Source organism: Balaenoptera physalus, assembly GCF_965194825.1.
Source record: "Balaenoptera physalus genome assembly, chromosome: 12".
NCBI lineage: Eukaryota > Metazoa > Chordata > Mammalia > Artiodactyla > Balaenopteridae > Balaenoptera > Balaenoptera physalus.
Genome location: NC_138897.1, coordinates 25,914,444 through 25,921,161, shown reverse-complemented (window position 1 = coordinate 25,921,161; position 6,718 = coordinate 25,914,444).

The following is a 6,718-nucleotide window of genomic DNA, read 5'->3' as shown; positions in this document are numbered from 1 at the left end:
CCTCTGCACCTTAGTTGCAGCCTAGGAAACCCTAAGCAGAGGACCCACTTAAGCTATATCCAGACTTTTGATGAAGAAATGTTTTTAAAGCCCTCATAGCATGCTAAGCATAAAAGGAGGGCTTCCCTGATGGTGCAGTGGTTAAGAATCCGCCTGCCAATGCAGGGGACACGGGTTCGAGCTCTGGTCCGGGGAGATCCTACATGCCGTGGAGCACGTGTGCCACAACTACTGGGCCTGCGCTCTAGAGCCCGCGTGCCACAACTACTGAGCCCACGTGCTGCAACCACTGAAGCCTGCATGCCCTAGAGCCTGTGCCCCGCAACAAGAGAAGCCACAGCAACGAGAAGCCCTCGCACTGCAACAAGGAGTAGCCCCCACTTGTGCAACTAGAGAAAGCCCATGTGCAGCAACAAAGACCCAAAACAGCTAAAAAAATAAATAAATAAATAAATAATTTATTTTTTTTAAAAAAGCATACAAGGAAACGTCCTTAACTTGATTTTTTCAAAGTATCCAGCAAAAACCTTCATCAAAGATTTATAATTGTGAAAGATTAGAAGTGTTCCCTTAGAGTCAGGATCAAAGCAAGGATCCTACTAGTACCAGACAGGAAAAAGAAATTACAGGTATAAGTATTAGAAGAGAAGAAGCAAAACTATAATTACTTGCAGCTGATATAGAAAACCCAATAGAATATACAGATTAACTATTGGATTAATGAAAGTTCATAAATGTTATAGATATGAGACCAATATACAAAAACAATTGCTTTCTTACACACTAATAACAGAGTTTTTAAAAGGTAGTATAAGAAAAAGATATTATTTTTTTTTTTTTTTTAAAATAAGATAACTGTGGACTTCCCTGGCGGTCCAGTGGTTAAGACTCTGCGCTTCGGGCTTCCCTGGTGGCGCAGTGGTTGAGAATCTGCCTGCTAATGCAGGGAGCACGGGTTCGAGCCCTGGTCTGGGAGGATCCCACGTGCCGCGGAGCGGCTGGGCCCGTGAGCCACAATTACTGAGCCTGCGTGTCTGGAGCCTGTGCTCCGCAGCAAGAGAGGCCGCGATAGTGAGAGGCCCGCGCACAGCGATGAAGAGTGACCCCCACTTGCCGCGGCTGGTGAAGGCCCTCGCACAGAAACGAAGACCCAACATAGCCATAAATTAAAAATAAATAAATAAATAAAAATTAAAAAAAAAAAAAAAAGACTCTGCGCTTCCAGTGCAGGGGGCACAGGTTCGACCCCTGGTTGGGGAGCTAAGATCCCACACGCCACACAGCACGGCCAAAAAAACAAAAAGTAACTGTGAACAAATCTAGCAAAGCACATGAAAGAATTTTAGGGAGTAAACTATAAAAATGTTTTAATATTTTTAAAGAGGACATTAAAAATACTATCTTCATCGCTAGAATACCATTTTCATGTCTAGAATATCATATAGATGTCAAGTCTATAAATTTAATATAATTCATTCAAATTTCAATAAATTTTGTCATGGAACTTGACAAACTGAAATTATTAAGGAATAAATTTTAAAAAGCAAAAAGCCTATAGTAACAAAGACAATTTTGAAGATAAACAAGGTACAAGGACTTGATGTAGAAGCTATCAAAATATAGTATAAAGCTAAAGGAATTAAAATGCTGCATTAGTAATGCAATAACAGAAAAATCAACCAATGGAAAAGAATAGAGGTCCCAGAAAAAAATCCCTACATGCACAGGAATTGTTTTTCAACCTAGGTGGCTTTGTAAATTAGCAGGGAAAGGATGACCCATTCTATGTATGGTGCTGGGTTTATTACTTAATGGTATTAAAAAAAAGGTCAACTCAAACCTCACATCACACATAAAATCTGTTCCAGGTGAATTAAAGACCTACATATTTTAACTTTCTGAAAAAAATATAAAATATCTTTATGTACTTGGGGTTGGGAAACCGAAAGATCAAAAGCATAAACCATAAACAAAAATACTTGTCCTTCCTACCACCTAAAAACATTTTTTACACGCCTGTGTAGAAAAAGACACCAAAATAAAACAAAAAGACAAACCATGTAGCTATGCCTAGCTCTCAAATATATTCATGCATATTTTGTTTGAAATAATAAGAAATTCAAAAGAGGAGAATGGAAAATTGTGGTATACTCATACAACAGAATATTATACAGCAGTGAAAATAAACTAGGCTTACACAAATCAACAAGGACATCTCAAAAAGCTAACATTAAGTGGAAAAAAGCACAGGTTTCAGAAAGATACATACTGTTTGATACATTTCGATAAAGTTTTAAAATATGCAATTCTACCATCTATGGTTTCGGAATACATATGCATATAGTAATAGTGTCTGTGCATACATGGAAAAGATAAACACTAAATATAGGATAGTAGTTCCCTTTGTGGGGTAGAGTGTAAGGAGAAATGCGATTGAAGAAGGGCCAGGAAGCTTCAACTATATTTATTTTATTTCCCAAGATGAATGTTGTGTTGTTTTCTAAATTTTTTTTGTATGTTTTATATACATCATAATTTTTTTTTTAAAAAGAGACTGTGTCCTTGGTGAAATCATCAAGCTGCTGGATCAACTTTTCTGAGTTCTATGAGCCAATACAGCCTCATAATCATCTCAGCCAGCTGGAGTATGAGCTTTTTGTTACTGTCACCAAAGTTTCCTAAGGGATTAGGTCTCCTCCACGAGGCCTTGCCTAACCACCACGGCTCTTGGATCAGCTTCTGTCTCAGCTTCCATAAACTATGGTGGCTTCCCCCGGCCCAATATTGTGTAGATTTATACCCTAATCATCTCAACTATACTCATCTACCGTAAAACAACAACAGTAATAATATCTACCATTTTTTGGGTACTCTCTGCGTGCCAATGTAGTACTTAACCTTCTACATCCATTAATTTAAACCATCCTTACAGTAACCCTGAGTGTATTACTAACTCCATTTAGCAGACCAGGAAACCGGAGCTCAGAGATGCTAAATGACTCATTCGACATCACGCAGCAGAAAAGTCCTAAGCCCGCCCCTTTTCTGCCAGCTCTTCCCAGCCTCTCTCCTCTGTCTCCCAGGGCTACCTGCGGCTAGGTCCTCTTGGATTCTTGTGTGGGCTGATGCAATGACAGACTCTGCCCGGGAGTGTTGTTTTGATGGCACAGAGTCTTAGTGACAAGGCCAGCTGCAGGGTGAAGGCTGCACTGACGCGGCCCCTGAGCCCTGTGGCCCTCAGTGTGCCGGCTTGCGCCACAGCTGTACTGCCCACCCGGTCGCCATCGGTCATCAGTCGCAGGCACTCAAACTAGCCTGAGCATTAGCTACCAGGGCCCGCTAGGGGTCTCTGTTACTTTATTTTTCTGGTGACTGAAGGCAAACTAAACTACCTTAAATCTATTCAACCCGGAATTCTGTGGTCTTCAGAGAAACCAGACTCCTGCAGCCAAAGCTGGGGGCATGAGAGGGTGAAGAGAAGAGAGCTCACATTTATCGGAGGCCTTCTGCATGGCAGCCAGCTCACATACCTTAAAGTCAATAAGCCAACACTTAGGTAATACTTGGCATGTGCAAGGCACCGTTGTATGCTCTTTATAAATATTAAATCACTTAAGCCTTAAGACAACCTAGGAGATAAGTAGAGAAGTACAGAGGTTAAGTAACTTGCCTTAGATCACACAGCTAGTAAGTAGTATGGTCATTTGAGTCATTTTATCCTCATGACAACTCTGGAAGGTAGGTGTTGCCATCCCTATTTTGCAGATGAGGAACCCAGGCTCAGAAAAATTAAGAGGCCAAAGGTATACAGCTAGACAGTGGCAGAAGCAGAATTCAAACATAGGTCTATTTGACTTAGGACAAAATATAAGACTTGACCTCACCTTTGAGAGGGAGAAAAGACCATTTCACAAGGAGGGTCTTGTGTCCTGAGCCCCACGTGGGTCACATACACAGGCTTATGGACACCATAAAGGATTGGGCAGCCCACCCTTCACTGTGGACAGGGCAGAGCTGCTCTAAACTAGTTCAAGGTTTGCCTCAAAGGAAACGAGAAGTGACAAGGTCTGTCATCTTGCGTGCAAATCACCATCCCTCCAAACCCTCCCCCCACCACCCCGCAGGGTGTGTACAGAAAGGAGCACGTGCCTGCCCCAATTCAGGAGGATGAGGGAGCATTGCCTTGGGGGAGGGGCGAGTTCTTGGTCAGAGCCAGCAGAGGTTACTGTAAGGTGGGATCTGAGAGGATCTACTGAAAGCCTCAAAAAATTCCTCCTTAACCCAACTTTTAACTGCTGCCTAGAACCCCCTCAGCCCAACCTTTAGAGATGTATTTATTTGGCGTAATGCATTGACCTCTGTTAAAATACAAATATCACCCGTGGTGGTCTTAGTGTCATTTACCAAACATTTCTAGTTATCCATCCAGGCCCATGGGGGGATGGCACATCCTGTCCCTGTGGACTTGGGAATGGTCATGTGACTGGCTGTGGACACGGAACCGTGAGTGGGCATGGTGTGGGTCACTTCCAGCTGGAAGCTTCTCCATCCCATGCACGATTCTTCACACTGTCTTTCCCTCTGCCACAGTGGCCAACAACGCTCCAGGCAGTGTTAGGTCTAGCAGCCTGGGTCCCAGGGTACAGATGTCAACCTCTGTGGACATGTAGTTTGAATGCAAAAGAGCTCTGCGGCATTAGCCTCAAGATTTGGGTGTGATGTGTAACGACAGTATAACCTAGTCCACCCTGACTGATACACCAGCAGGGCACACTCACCCAGAATCTGCTCTTAACAACTTAGTGTGAACTTACACACAGCTAGGACTTTGGAAAAACTGGAGCTTTACCGGGGAGGCGAGGGGTGGAGGTGGGGAATCTGAAATAGTTAATCCCCAATGATGGTCCCAAAGAATTCCACTCCTCTGGTACATACATGTGGTTCCCCAAATCAAAAGGTAAAGACTAATTTTCCTGACCTTGAATCTGGGCTGATTTTAGTAACTTGCTTGGCCAACAGAGTGAGTTGGAAATGATATTCTGGGATGGCCAAGGCCAGATCCTAAGAAGTCTGGACCCCTTGGAACATTCACTCTTGAGACGTTCCCTCTCAGCAGTTGTCACGCTGGAAAAGCCCAAACAGTAAGAGGCCAGGTGTGGGCATCCTATCCACAGCCCCCGCTGAGCTCCGAGCCAACTGGCAGTCATGTGAGCAAGTCATCTTGAACATCCAGTCCTGTGAATCCTTCAGTCCCAGGCACCATCTGAATACAAGCACATGAGAAATCCCAAGTGAGAACTGCCCAGCCGAGATGGTCGACAAAGGAAGTCAAGTGAGGTAATAATACTGTTGTTGGGCTTCCTTGGTGGTGCAGTGGTTAAGAATCCTCCTGCCAATGCAGGGGACATGGGTTCTAACCCTGGTCCGGGAATATCCCACATGCTGCGGAGCAACTAAGCCCGTGCGCCACAACTACTGAGCCTTCACGCCTAGAGCCCATGCTCCACAACAAGAGAAGCCACCGCAATGAGAAGCCCACGCACCATAATGAAGAGTAGCCCTTGCTCGCCGCAACTAGAGAAAGCCCACGTGCAGCAACAAAGACCCAGTGCAGCCAAAAATAAATAAATAAAATAAGTCAATTTATTTTTAAAAAAATAATAATAATACTGTTGTTTCAGCCACTATGATTTGGTGGGAGGGGGCTGGGGGTGTGGGTGTTATGCTGCAATAGATAAACATATACCGGTTCCTGGAAGCAGGGTGTTATTGTGTGTGTGTGTGTGTTTAATCTAAAATTGGTGCCATTGGCTTTGAAAGCAGTGAACAGACAGAAGCTGGAAAGGCTCAGAGGAGATGTTTGGTGAAAGCTTGATGGACAGGGAAGCAAGCATAGAGAATAAGGCTCTTCCACCTTCATGCAGTGGTGGGAAGTTGCAACACTGGGAACTTCAATGACAGTACATAGAAAATATACCTAATGAACTGACGTATTCGACTAAGGAGATTTCCTAGCTGAGGTTTCTAAGTGCCAATGTGCTTCTACCAGCTGCTTTTGACAAGGTACCCACAGAGAGAGAAAAATGAACTAAAAAGAAACTGATTCTTTTTTTTTTTTTCTTTGTTTAACTCTCCCCTTTGACAACTTTTTTACAGCAGTTTGAGGTTCTCAGCAAAATTGAGAGGAAGGTACAGAGAGTTCCCATACACCCCCTGCCCCTACACATGCATAGCCCACCCCATTATCAACATCTCCCACCAGAGGGGTACATTTTTTACAATGATGAACCTACACTGACGCATCATTTTCACCCAAAGTCTACAGTGTATATTAAGGTCCACTCTTGGTGTTGTACATTCTATAGGTTTTGACGAAAGTATTACATGTATCCACTATTATAGTATCATACAGAGTATTTTCACTGCCTTAGAAATCCTCTTACTTAGAGACTCTTAGGAATTTGCAGTCAAATGACAGGTGGGCCTGGCGTTGTCTGAAGGCTTGAATGAGCTGCCATCCAAGGTATCTCACCATGGCTGGCAGTTGATGCTGTTGGCTGGGGCTACTGACTGGAGCGCCAACATGTCCCCTCTGTATGTGACTTGGACTTCTCATAGCATGGTGGTGGGCTTCCTGATGGAAGTATCTCTACAATGGGATGCTTAGTATTCACATTTTTAGTAGGATTATGAGAAGAATTAGGATTATTTTGCTATT